Genomic DNA, 14,983 nt, shown 5'->3' with positions numbered 1-14,983 from the left:
CCGCCTCCCGGGTTCACACCATTCTCCTGCCTCAGCCTCCCGAGTAGCTGGGACTACAGGCGCCCACCACCACGCCCAGCTAATTTTTTGTATTTTTAGTAGAGACGGGGTTTCACCGTGTTAGCCAGGATGGTCTGGATCTCCTGGCCTTGTGATCCACCTGCCTCGGCCTCCCAAAGTGCTGGGATTACAGGAGTGAGCCACTGCACCCGGCCTATGAATTACTATCTTTCTAACAGCATTTATTAATATATATCTGTAAGTTAGTTTATTAGGTGCTTACCACATGCCAGGCAGCTCTAGGTATAAGGGTAACGCAAAAGACTGAGGTTCTAGTAGTAATGGAGAAATAAGGCAAGTGATATAAATTTAACAGAAAAAGGTGTGATTAATTCACTCTGGAGGAGATGGCAAAATTTTTCAAGAAGTGAATTAGGCTAAGTCTAGAAAGATGAATAGGAGTTCATCAGGCACTAGAAAGGAGAAAAGGCAACCCTAACACTCCCCACCCCCCACCTGCCCCAAATTTGGGAAAATAGAAAAAGAAAGAATAACATAACAATAAAACCAGAAGAAATCCCATTCACCTCATGCCTGGGGTTGGTGCAGGGGTGGGGGTTGGGCGGGGGTAATTGTGTTTTTAAGTATACTTCAGATCAGAAAGTAAACGTTTATAAAACGGGATTTACAATCAAGGGAAAGGGGTGGAGGAGGAGGAAGTTCAGTTTATTTTGTTGTATTAACTTAAAACAAATGAGTAAAAATATCAACATCTATGCTTGGGAACACATATACTATCTTTCATAAAAGTCCCTAAGTTTGAAAATGAAAGCATATGGAGCTTTATCCAATATTACAATATTTGCCCTAATGTTTTGTATCCTTAATATTGTTTTCAAAGGTTCTAAAGTGAGTCGGCCCAAGATCTTGACAGCACATCCACACACATGCCCAATAATCCACTCGATTGAAACAATCAACGGTAGCCTAACCAACTTTTCACTTACCCTGACTTGAACACCTTCGCATCCTTCAAAGTCTAGCTTTATAGTATGACCATCAACAGACAAATAATTAAGCTCTAAGTTTTATCACTCAACCTCTTCATCCTTTCATTCAATTATTTTCTCTCAAATCCCATTAGTTTCGCTTTTCTCCTAAAGGGACTCGTAGAAAATACTTGTACAGCACAATTACAAAAACCAGTGGCTGGAGCCAGAGGCCAAACGCGCACACACTACTTTCCAGTCATATCCCTCTTGGGGCTGTTCCTACCAGTGATCAAATTCAGCGGACAAGGAAGAAGGAAAAACCTGAAGCAGGAAGACTGTTCTCTTCCTTCCACTTCCCCCCACGCCGCCTCCCCCTCCCCCCGCTCTCCCATCCCCCAGGGCCGCACCGCGACCGACCTCGCACGCACTCCCTCCCACTGTCACCCGCCACTGCCTATAAAACAGTCATAGCCTTTGTTAAAATGTCCACGGGCACAATGGATCAGAAGAGGGACAGATTCCCGGGTTGGGTAAAGGAAAGTCACACGAACGCCACGCCCTCCTTGGGACTAGCCCAGGCCGACAGCCCACCACCTCCAAATCCTTTCCCCTCCGACGGGGAATGTTTCTAGCAACTCTGCACCAGAGAAAGCAGCGCTGGAGGAAGGGATGAGCCTGGGACGTCCCTCATGGGCACCAAGCAGGGGACTGAACTTGAAGCTGGGACACCCTCCAGCACCGTTGGCAAGCCTTGCGGTCCTGCCCAGTTTGTGTGCGGACTTCCAGCCTCTGAACCCCATTCCTTCAATTTTTTTCCCGTCATACCCACCCTCACCCACTCCCGCTACCACGCACTCCGCTCCCCACGCGGCCCTGGCCGGACACCCACAGGCAGCGTCGCTACCAACGCTACCGCATATCTGACGGGTTTCTCCTCGCAGAACCGAAGTTACCCCCACACACCCCAATCCTTCCTGGGGCGCTTCGCCCGGATCACGTTTCCCCAGCTAGGAACCCAGCGCGGCCGCCACACTCACAGCGGGTCCCGCTCCGCTACTCGGCGTTCTGCGAGCCGCACGTCGCGCCTGCGCGCTCCTATTTCTGCCGAGTCTAGCTGGAGCCAGGAACCGCGAGCGGACTGGAAGGGAGGTGGAAAGAGGCGGGGGCTGGGCTGGGGCGGGGTTAGGAGAGAAGGGGCGGGAACAGGGTGGGGCGCGGGGGTGGGAAACGAGGGGCGGATCCTCCACCGCTTCTGCTAGGAAGACCCAGCGCTCAGGGCATCCTGCTGGAGCTTTCCACTCTTGGGGTTTATTTATAACACATACAGAAAAGCCGTCGAGGCCCCTCTGTGCACTCCCACACGCACCGTGGAGAAAGCCTGGCTCGGCGCTGGCCCAAGTAGTCAGCCCTTGGGCCGCCACGTCTCTCCTTCTAGCCACCGCGGGTCCCCGCCAGCCTTTTTCTCTTTCGCATGCATACCTCACCACACATTATTCCTTTTCCTAGTCATTTCTCCTCATCGCGTACTCTTCAGCCCTGGTGAAGTGAGGGGCATGGGGATTTCCCATCCACAGACCGCCTGTGTAGGGCATCCTAGTTAATAAACCTGTTCGCTATGTGTGAGCCCAGATCGTGGTTGGTGACTATTCGACCATTGTCCACTGTTACAGCTCAGATAATTGCCCTTTCCTTGAGGAATAATTCCCTTGCCACTGTTTCCGGACAACTCTTGGTGACAACTATCTGCTTTTTCTAAAAAAAAAAAAAAATCTTGAGAAGAAAATCCATCTTTGACCTCGCTTTTTAGGTAGAGCTATCTTAGAACTTGAACCTTGGACTTCTGCAAGCCCCTCTAAGAAACAGAATAAAAGGCTTTTGCTATTGTGTAAACTTTGACCTAATGCTTGGAGGTTTTCTGGCATTTTGCATCATAAGGAGCCTAGCTTGATTATTATTCCAGGCTGCACGCGTGCTTGGTTTTAACTTGTATGCTTTTCTGTTTACAGTCTGGTCAGCTGTGGCATCTCACATGCCTTCAGATCAGCTATTAAAATAAACACACACCTGAGTGAATCCAAAGTGAATTGGGCTGTGGACCTGAAGTGATTTATTCCAAACTAACTTCCCCTTCTTTTTACTTTAATTGTGATGGAATTAAGAAACATTTGGCTTATTAAGAATAAAAGAATTGCCACAGGACCACACCAATAGTCTTTCCTAGCAAACATTTTAACTGTGATGGGAGCATTTTATGGGAGAGTTTGGTAATTGCCCTTAAAGATCTGAATATCCCGAAATTCTTCCATTTAACCTTTCTTGTCTTCCATTCATATATTTTACAAATCAGATTTTCTAGAACTCATTTCTATCTTGCCCTTGTCAAATAAGCCTAGGGAGGATATAGAGAGATATATTGCCAAAAGGTATATTGGTAATGTAGACACAAATTTTGCAGGATTAATAAGTCTGTAAGTGCCTGGAAGCAGGACTTTGTCCTGTTCATTTCACTAGTAAAATATTTCACATACAGGTTCTTAAAAAAAAATGCTGGGCTAATAAAAGTAAGATTTGCATCCTTAATAAATGTGCATATGTGGTTTTTTTAAACTTTTCACTTGATTATTTTTTTCTTTTTTGTCTAAATTTTTCAGGATATTTTGGTTGAAATGACAAAAACTAGATTGAAGTAGATCAGGCAAAAACAGGAAGTTATTGTGTAACCCAAGTTGTGAAAGGGTAGGTCTATGATTGGCCATAGGATTAAATGGAACCAGCAACAGGAATGCTTCGAATTCCAGCTCAGGTTCTCAATCCAGACAGGGTCATTCTAACAGAACATCTCAAAGTCATGTTCTGCTGGTTTGGCACCATAGCCTGTTATAAGTTGCTCACACCTACCAAGTTGCTACCAGAGAGAAAGTATCTCTCTTCTCTCACTTCCAGTTTTTAAAGCAACAGTTAAAGCATCTGATTGGGGAGGACTGAGTACCATAACCACTCCTGAAGAGAAAATGCATATGTGACATAAGAATGGGACCCAAGTAGAACCACATGGTTAAAGAAAAAAAAATAAAGAGAAAAATTTCTAAATGAAAACAAACAGTAAGGGGGAGATGCCGTTTTCAGAAGAGACAGGCATTGGACAGACAAAAAAAAAGATGTCCACCATCAAACCTGTGTTTAAGGAATACAGCCTTGGAATTACCTTTGACCCCTCTTTCTCTCCCTCTCCCTGCCTCCCCAAATATTCAAGTATTAACAAAGCTGGTTAACAGTGTCTATGTATTAGTTTTCTGTGGCTGCTGTACAAAAATTACCACAAACTTCATGGTTTAAAACAACACAAATGTATCTTATGGTCCTGGAGGAAGTCTGACAAGAGTCACCCTGGACTAAAATCAAGGTGTCAGCAGAGTTGAGTTCCTTTATGGAAACTTGTTGGGAGAATCTTTTTTCTTGCCTTTTCCACATTCTACAGACCTCCCACATTCCTTCGTTCATGGCTGTATTCCATTTTCAAAGCCAACAATAATATTACTCTGACACACTGACACTTCTGCCTACCTCTTCCACATATAAGGACCTTTCTGATTATATTGGGCACATTAAGATAATCCAAAACAGTCTCCCTATCTGAAGGTCAGATGATTAGCAGCCTTAATTATATCTGTAACTTTAATTCCCTTTTGCCATGTAACATATTTTAACAGGTTTTGGGTACTGGCACGTGGATATCTTTTGGGGGGCATTAATATCCCTACTACAGTCTTTCTTTACATAAAAGTAACAAAGCCTAAGCCACTGGTTTTCAAACTGAAACACTTGTAAAAAAAAATACTGATATCTGGATCCCACCCCTAGATATTATTATTTAATTGGCCTGGAGTCCCTTGGCCCCTCTAAACACACACAGAATTAACTGGATCAGGATGGAGCATCTCACCCACGCTGGGCCACAGAACTTCCCTGGGGATTTAGAATAGTAGCAGGGAATTGGTAACACTGGGTGTCTGAAGCTATAATGTGTCAATTTAGGAACTATAAAATAAGGAGAATCTTAGGAAAACAAATCTGGAGTGGATGGAAGAGGGGAGAAACAGAAAGAGGTAGACACAGTGGAGCTGAGCCTGGAAACTCAATGGTTGTCTGCCTCATAGTTACAATGGCATTCTTATCATTGGCTTCTATGAGGAAACACTGAATCCTCATAAGAAGGTATCTTATTTTGCTGAAGCCAGCTCAAGTTAATTTCTCTTGCATAAACCATAAAATATTCTAATTAATATAGGATGAGAGCTTAACTTTCCTCCAATTACTTTTTTTCTGATATGTTTTTTGTTAAATAAATAAGGCAGGCTTAAGAACAAGACTTTTAGAATTGGTATTCCAGATCTTCTGTCTACTTCACCAGCATCCATCTCCCAGTTACCCCATATTATTCCACTCCTCCTTTCACTTTATAGTTACTCAAAGGCCCAGAAAAGGCCTCATAAATTATCTCAGCCCTCATCCAATAGTCCAAGTCTCCCTTAGACACACCAGTTAGGTGTAAATCCAGTTCTCTTCTTGACTGATGTCAAGTCAATATTAATGACTTGCAAATCAAATCTCTCACCCTAATCACTCTCCTGATTTTCAGATCTCTAGTTACCTGGCTAATGGATTATTCCTCCTCAAGGTATAAGAAATGAAACTCAATTTCTCTTCCAAAATCTGCCGTCCTTCTTGCATTTGATTTTCTTCATAATGGAAATACTATGCACCCCGTCAAACACATTAGAAGTGGTAAATCACTCATGGCCACTTTTTCTCTATCCTCAGTTTTCTATTCATTGTACCTCTTACATGTTTCACATATTAATTCATCTTTCCTGCCTCACTTCAGATGTATCACCAATCACCTGAGCTACCACATGGTCTCCCAGCTGGTTTCCCTGTCTTTAGTTTTTCCCGAATCCGATCCACCCTTCCCAGTTCTGCCAGATAGCTTTATAAACACTAATGTGATCAAGCCACTGTACTACTTAAAGACATTTCATGACTCCTGTCCACTTTACCATAAAATACAAACTTTTTCAGCACAATCAAATCTTATCTGGCTGCTTTGCACCTTTGCAAACTCATTCCCCTACCCATCATATGCACCCTAAGCTGCTAGCTGTATTTACCTTATACTTTCGTGCTGTTAGGACCTTCCTGTTCTCTCTCTCTGGCAGACACGTTCTTACAGATCCAGCTCAAAGACAGCCACTATGTAAATTATTCGTGGTGCCATTTAAGGCAAAGTAAATCAGCTATTGATACTCTGCTTGCTATCTCTGTACTGGCATCCCCCTTCCTAAAGCTTATGCCTTAATATATTTATGCCTACATCTTCCTCTTCACTGAGAGGTCTCTGAGTGGAGAGACAGACAGTGTAGCTCTAGCATTAATCACAAAGCATAACATATACTGGGCTGGAAAAAAATCTTGTGAAAAAAAGAACAAAAGGAAGGAGGAAGAAGAGTCCGTGCTGTCTTCTGCTCATGAATTGCCAATGCTTTTTAAAATCCCTTGTGTTACTAATCATTTCACCAACTTCCAATTCAATAGTTTATGCCAAACACCTATTTCAAGACTCATGTCTAAAAATACTGGAGGGGTGCATACCCTGAATGATCCCCTACTTTGATAAATTTTTTCTTTTCAGACTTTTAATCACTTATGTATTCAATTCATACTAATGATGTAATTTTAGCTCTTCCTGAATGTCATATTGTTCGGCACTTTTACATTTTTAACTCCCATGTGGTTGGTTAACTGCAGGAAAGCAGGGTTTAATTTTTGTACTTCTTTTGTATCTTCTCAAAAATTCTTAGTAAACATTCATGTAGTAAGACAGATTATATGATAAAACCAGGGTAATAAATTTAAAAGGATTTAAATAAAAAGCATGTGCTCTAACTACAATGAAATTAAATTAGAAATGTGTAGCAGTATCATATCTAAAAAAATTTCCTATATTTGGAAATTAAATAACGTAAAAAAACACGTTTTATATACTAGCACACAATTAGAAAATAATTTCAGAACAATGTAAGAAAAATTTGATTTATAATAACATCAGAAACTATAATATGGCTAGAAGTAAATTTAATAAAACTATGCAAGACTTCTTTATTATAAACCACAAAACACTGCTGAGAGAAATTTATCAAGACCTAACTAAATGAAAAAATGTATCATGTTCATGGATGAAAAGCCTCAATATTATTAATATATAATTTATCCCAACATTAGTTTTAGTGTCAACACATTCCCAATTATAATCCAAGCGGACTTTTAAGGAAATAGACCAACGATATAAGGCATATAGGAAAATAAAGGCATATAGACATACAAAGGAAGAACCTAGATTATGCAAAGTAATTTTGAAAAAGAACAAACTTAAAGGATTTATAATAATTGCTTTTTAAGATCTACTATAACATAATGGCAATCAAGACAGTGTAGCATAAAAATGAACAAATATATCAATAGAGTTGAATGGAGAGACTAGAAATGTCTCTCCACTTATATGTTCATTTGATTTTTTGACAAAATAGCCAAGGCAATCCATTGGGGACAGAAAAGTCTTTTCCATGAATAGTGCTGGAACAACTGGGTATCCATATGCAAGGAAATGAAACTCAATTCCTTCCTCATGCAATAAACAAAAATTAATTTGAGGTAGAACAATAGACCTAAATGTAAAAAGTAAAACTATAAATCTTTTGTATGAAAACATAGACTATCTTTGTGATTTGGAGATAGACAAAGGTCTCTTAGAACAAAGAAAGCAATAATTGTAAATGAAAAATAATGAAAAATTAAACTTCATAAAAATTTAATACATTTACTCATCAAAAAACACCATTAAGAAAATTAATAAACAAACCTCAGGGTGGGAGAAAAATCTGCAAAACATATATCTGATAAAATACTGGTATCAAAATATGCACAAAATCTTTGCAACTCAACCATAAATAAATTAAAAATTAACAAAAACATTGATAGAAAATTCAAAAGGGAAAAGATACAGCCAATGAATATATGAAAATGTGTCCAACATCATCAGTCATAAGGGAAATCCAAAATAAAACCACAATTAGCTAAGATAGCACACTCACCAGTTTGGCTAAACTTGAAAAGACTAACACCAGCAAATGTTGGGGAAGATATGGAGTCACTGGAACATTTATATGTTGTTGGTGGCAGTGAAACATCATACAATTACTTTGAAGAAAGATCTGAATTTTTTTCTAAAGCAACACATATACTTACTTTATAATCCATCAATTCCCCTTATCAGTATTTACTCAAGAAAAATGCATACAAAAAATTACTAGTACAAGAAGGTTCATAGCAGCTTTATATATATTAGGCCATAATCTAGAGAACAATGGATAAAAAAACAGATATCTTTACACAAAGGGACACTACTCAGAAATAAAAAGGAATGAATTGCTGAAATACGTAATAATGTGGATGAATCTGAAAATAAAAGTTTGAGTGAAATAAAAGTTTGCCTTACATGAAAGAATATGTGTTATTCTATTAATAGGAATTTCTAGAGCAAGCAAAAATCATCTATAGGGGGAAAAAAGAGGGGTATTTTCCTGTGGAGTGTTGGGAGATTGGCTGGGAAGTAGTACAAAGTCTTGAGATAACTTTCTGGGGTATTATCAATATTCTACATTTTGGTTATACAGATTTGTTCATTTGTAGAAATTCATTGAATGGTACACTCAAGGCATTACGCATTATTTTGTGTGAAAATTTTATCTCAAATGAAACACACACACACACACACACACACACACAAATACAAGGTGGGTGGATCGCTTGAGGCCAGGAGTTTGAGACCAGCCTGGGCAGCATAGTGAAACCCTGTCTCTACAAACAATACAAAAATTAGCCAGACATGGTGGTGTGCACCTGTAGTCCCAGCTACTCAGGAAGCCTAGGTGGGAGGATCACTTGACCCTGGCAGGGGCAGAAGTTACAGTGAGCCAGATAGCACCACTGCACTCCAGCCTGGGTGACAAAGTGGGACCTCAGAAAAAAAAAAAAACCCATCACCACACCACCATACACACACAAATAAATATAGTTGTTCCTTTGTCTCTCAGTATCAGCAAAGATTGTTTCCAGGACCTCTGCAGATATCGAAATCTGCCCATATGGTCCTCTGTTGACCCTGTGGAGCCTGCAGATTCGAAAAGGTCGGCCTTTCCATGCCAGGTAATTACTGAATTTTTGATCCATGGTTGGTTGAATTCATAGATGTAGAACCCATGGATACACAGGGCAGGTCGTATTAAACTGTAGTTAATTCTTAGGTATTTTAAGATAAATGTACTGATTTATCAACCTACTTTCAGATGCATTAAAAATAAGTTGAACTGATGTAAAGATAGATAAATGGATATATGGATGGAAAAATGTGATAAAACAAGTGAAGTTAAATGCTATTTGTAGAATATAGGTGGTGAGTGTTCACTATACAATTCTTCCCACTTTTCTGTATGTTTGAAAAATTTTATAGTAAAATGTTGGAAAAATACTGAGCAAAATGGATGTACTTAGGAAATGTTAAATAAATGAACTGTTTTTGCTATCCATATTTACTAAGTCTCATCATACAGGGAACTTCTTTTGACTACAAAATACAGAAGTCAGTTACATAATAACGATGATCATCATTTAAGTAGTGATTAAATTTCTTAAATCTTTAGATTATCCAGGGAACCAATATTCACATATCTTAAAATGTGTTAAAGTGAATTTGAAATTCCAGTATATATCTGTATAATCAATCCATCTGTACACATGTCTCTGTAAAAATATTTGTGAGTGAATATATCTGGTTTGCTGTTACAATGAATAATCAGAGTATGGCTTTTCATTTCTAATGTCCATGGCACATTTTGATTACAGCATTCATTATATCATACAGTAATATAAAGCCATAGCCTATCATCCTGAATTCAGTAAAATGTAAAGACAGGTATGAAACATATTTCATTTTCAATGAACGATTTATATGACTCACAGATGTGAAGGGTATATTTTAAATACTCTTTTATCACGTTCCAAAAATGTGCAGTGATTCTTTGTTCATTACAATTGCAGTCTAGAACTTCTTAGAATATACTTGGAATATACAGATATAGCTTCTCTTCTCAAACAACTGGAAAACTAATAGATCATGTTGGTTTTGCATCTAAAATGTGCTTGCAATAACAAAAATATTATTTCAAAATTATGAATTTTAATTTAATGAAAAATATGGATGAAATGTTATGGTTAGGTATCTCAGCATTTTAAATGCCAACTTTATTGTTCTATTTGAGAATACAGAAAAGAATATTTTACTTAGTTGCCTTAAAAATAAAGTAAATCAACTTTAAATATATATTTTAAAATCCTCTACTATAATTTGTAATTTGTTATTTAAAATTAACAACTCAAGAATTTGGTAAAGTATATACAAGAAAATATACAAATGCTTTAAATTATACAATTTAAAATTATGTCAGGTATGAAAAACAGAAAAAACTCTTATTCTAATAAAATATATTGAAGGTATATATATTATGGGAAACTCTCTGTGGCACTCATTCAGGTACACCACTCAGATCTTCCGTCTAGAAAGAAAACTGCTGTTTAGTTACAAGGAGTAGAATTAGCTGGCAGCCTCCAGTGATACCATCTTCAAAGTATGCATTGAAAGCCAATGCACACTTTTTGGGCAATTTCCACCAACTGACTGAGCACCATGGGGTACTGATGCCTGGCCATTTCTACCTAGTGCAGCACTTCTCTAACATCAGTCTTTGCTCCCGAGCTCTCTCTTGGGTTGGCTGAGACTTTATCAAATTTGCACCTTTGTCTGAGGTTTTCATTGACTTGCTTCCTCCCCACTTGCCTTTCAAAGGTATCAAATCAACATCTCAGGCTTAAAGCTTTCTCTGCCCAATCCTGCTTCTTCCACCATTTACCTTTCACAGAAGTTATTTCTTTAGCATTCCCCAAAACCTCTTCTAATCCTCATTGAATTTGGATCATCTTCTTGGTGGCTAAACAGTTCTGAATTGTTGTGGGATAGTAACCAGTATTAACACACTATAGTTAATATTGGAATGAAAGCTAAAATAATAATCACACATATAAATTTTGTTTCTGCACATTCTTGTATTCCCAAGGTTAATTGTTTAATTTAAAGTTAGACAGAATGGGTACTATGAAAAAGTTCACAGACTCTGGATCTTCACATAGAAAAGTTAAGATTTGTGATCAGAAATTTGATTGATTGACTAGGGTGTGGTCACTCAAGGACTTGCTCTGGAGTACCAACATTTCCTCAGAGGCTGAAAAAATTATAAATAATGACTTAACAATTGCTTTCCTTTAATCACCTAATGCCATCAATTCTGATATTTGTTCCTTTTTTGCCAATCTCTCTGACCTCATCTTTAACAAATGGATAGATAAATTACAACTATTATTTTTTTAGCTGCCAGACACAGTGCTATGCTCTTTATATACATTATTCCTTCTAATCATCACTTCTACCTATAATGGTTTTGTTCTATTATTATCCCCAGCTTTCAAATAATGAATCCAAAACTAGGAAAGGATAAACACTGCATCTAAGGTTCTAGATTAAAGCCCAATAAATGTTTGGTCCCAGTGAACTCATCTATGAGAGAGTAAGAGATTTCATAAATTTCACCTTGATACATGGTAGAGCTGGAACTAGAATCCAGGTCTTCTGACATCTCACTTTGTGCTATTACCTCTGAACTGTGATTTTCACTTTTAATGCTAAAAGCTGTGATTCTTAATCTAAGACATTTGAATCCTGAATTCCTTTAGTCAAACAAACATCCAGCTTTCAGAACAGAAAAATAAAATTGGCAATATTTAGTAATTTTCTCTTTTCTTTCTACTTAGTCTGAATGTTTGTTGGCCATTCTGTCTTCAGCTCTAATATATCTTAAGTTTCATCACAATCTGAATTGATTTTCCTAAATCTAATAGTGCTGGGAGAAGGAGCCAAGTCTCCTATAATCCTTGGGAAGAAGCCCAACAAAGCCTAACCTTAATACATATTTTTGGATGATACTTTCTTCCTTCCCTTTTGATAATCAGCTGTAGACTTTGGGGTGTTTTGCCCTAATCCAATCCAAAAAGTAGGGAACAATTTGTCCCCAAATAATTACAAACTTCCAATTTAAAACATTTGAGTAAAGCCCAATTCCTAATTACTAAAACATTGAGATGATTTTACCAGAAGCAACCTGGGATCCTACTACTCTTTTCACTTCAGTCCTTTATTGTCTAACCATAAGTAGTTATTATTATCCCAAAGAAGAAAAAAGAAACTGTTTATTTTGTAACTTTCCTGTTTCCTGTTTCTGTTCAATAGGCCTCTCTGGGTGATCCTGGGCAATACAGCAAGCTAGGTCTCAGGATAGCTCTAAAACCATCTATTTCAGCATGGTTCTGTAAAGTAAGATAACAACAGAGATTCAACAACATTGAAATGTTTGAGAGCAGATACAAAGGGAATCCTTTTGGGCCAGCAGAAGACAATTTCAGCTTGAAAGGGCTTTGACCCTTGTATAAGATGAGTGGTGCATTGAGACAGAAGAGAAGAATCAGAGTGGGATGGGGTGTTATGGGTCGCAGATATATTGTTTCATTGTTTTAGACTATTAATCTTAAAAAACAAGGATGAGAAGAAAAGATTGGGTGGAGTGATGCTTATATGTCACAGGAGCTTTGAATTTTCATAAAATTTGTATCTTATATATGTGTTTTTAAGCTAATAATTTACAGAAATTTAAATCAATCTATAAGAAAACCCTTCATCAGAAGTGATTAGGATTGCAACTGGTTTGTTAATTGGCAAAGTTGGCCAAAGAAGACAATTGAAAAATTTATTTTAACATAAAGATAACATGTGAATTTATTCATCAGGTTTTTTTTTGACATAAAGTCCAAGCCTCTTCTTTGAGTATGGCTCCACCAATAAATGTTCCAGGTAGTCATTCTTGAATTAACCACATAAATGGTAGCAGTAATAATATTAATATTAATAACTGAGCACTTACTATGCACTAGCTATTCTTAATTCTCCCAGTATCTCTTGGAGGTAGCAACTATTATTATCCTCATTTTACATGTGAGGGTAAGAAACTTGCCTAAAATTTATGATTAGTAAATGGTAGAGATAAAATTAAAGCACAGGATGTCTGGCTCTTAAGTTGTACTCTTAATCAGGACAACATCATCTCTGATTTCCATTTTTGGATGTCTTTAGAGGAGGAACTTTAAGAAACTAAAGACATTTGGGAAGCAATCTAAGTATGGAACCCTTCCAGATTTTTTATGATTGCTTTCAAAACTTTTCAGTTGTCTCCCCCATACATACTTTAACAACAATTTTTAGTAGCTATTCATTAGCATTGAATCTTTCCAAAGCATTTTAAGGAAACAAGAAATTTCTTTTTAATTTATACTTATCATTTTAGTCAAATTATGTAATAAAAACTGTGTATAAAGGATCACAATATTTATGATCAAATTATAGATATACAATTAAAGTAAACAGTTTGGGGATAAAATACAACTGTTTTTAGAACACAGCACTTAAGTGGAGGGATCAGAAGTAAGCAGGAGTATTATTGTCCAAGAATATTCGAGATGCTGTGAACATAAGTTTCTATGTGTTACAGTTGAAACGGAGATCATCAGTTAATCTACAACTACTTTAAGAGAAGATCAGTTAAGAGAGTTTCTGCCGCATTCATATTTCATCTGCGTTTTACCACTATCACAAGTGGTATAGCAATATTGCATATTATAACAGTACCTTCACATGATTCCAGGAGAATGTGCTACAGCACTGTATTTATTTTCCATTTTATATTAAAAATCCAACATGTCAGATGTCAGGTTTAAAAGATAGGTAGATAGATAGATAGATAGATAGATAGATAATGATATGCCTCCATCTGTCTATCTATCCACCTATATCTCCATATATATATATAGCCTTATATTATATGTATGTAATAGCCTTTTCTAAAGCTTTCAGATCTATTCAAACTGACTTACTATTTCCTACTGTTGCTGTAACAAATAACCACAAACTTAGAGACTTAAAACAACATATATTTAATATCTCACAGTTCTGGAGCTCAGAACTGTCTAAAGTCCAAAAAAGTCTAAAATTAAGATGTTGGCAGAGTGTGTTTCTTCTAGAGGCTTCATCAGGTGATTTGCTTCTATGCCTTTTGCAACTTCTGGAAGTTGCCAGTATTTCTTGGCTAATGGTTCCCTTCATCCTTTTCCTCACATCACTCCAACTTCTTGCTTCCATTGTCACATTTCCTCTTCTGTCACCAAATCTCTTATTTTTCCTTGTTGTAAGAATCTTTGTGATTATGTTTAAGGCCCATTTGAAGAATACAGTATAATTTTACCATCTCAAAATCCATAATTAATCACATTTCCGAAGTCCCTTTTTCCATGTTAGATAATATATTTGCAAGTTCCAAAGACTAGGACATGTATACCTTTAGTGACCATTATTTGGCCTGCTACACTTGGCTTAATTAGAGACAAATTTCCAAAAGTAAACTAAAAAGTTAATCACATTGACATTTTAAGCAGGTATTATACCTAGAACGCCTAAACTATGAGAAAATAAACAGTAATCTCTTTTGAAAGCAATTTAAGAACTTTGGTAATGGAAATTTTCTTGAATTTGTGAACTTGTAGCATACATGGCCCATTTCCTTTAAAAACAACATCTATTTGAATTGTAAAGAAAAATCCTCCCTACTTCTCACATGCCTTCCCTCTTTCCCTCGTTTGTTTTCATCTTCTTCCCTATCTTCTTCCTTGTCTTCTGTCATTTATGCTCCCCTGCATATTATTTAATGACTCTATGTAAGTTC

General features: G+C 37.4%; 1 protein-coding gene across 2 annotated transcripts in view; it reads right to left on the bottom strand.

The window, feature by feature from the left end:
- The window catches only part of PRRG1 (proline rich and Gla domain 1), a 131,456-nt gene extending 129,352 nt beyond the window's left edge, over nucleotides 1-2,104 (bottom strand). Inside the window, 1 exon segment of one of the 2 annotated variants that reach the window (NM_001131847.1) lies at nucleotides 2,030-2,104. The gene's annotated coding sequence lies outside the window, so the exon portion shown is untranslated. 2 annotated transcript variants of the gene reach the window in all.
- Nucleotides 2,105-14,983: the final 12,879 nt, after the last annotated feature.

Source organism: Pongo abelii, chromosome X, assembly GCF_028885655.2.
Source record: "Pongo abelii isolate AG06213 chromosome X, NHGRI_mPonAbe1-v2.0_pri, whole genome shotgun sequence".
Taxonomy (NCBI): domain Eukaryota; kingdom Metazoa; phylum Chordata; class Mammalia; order Primates; family Hominidae; genus Pongo; species Pongo abelii.
Note: the sequence above shows the minus strand (reverse complement) of the source record. Positions and strands in the feature narration are given on the sequence as shown.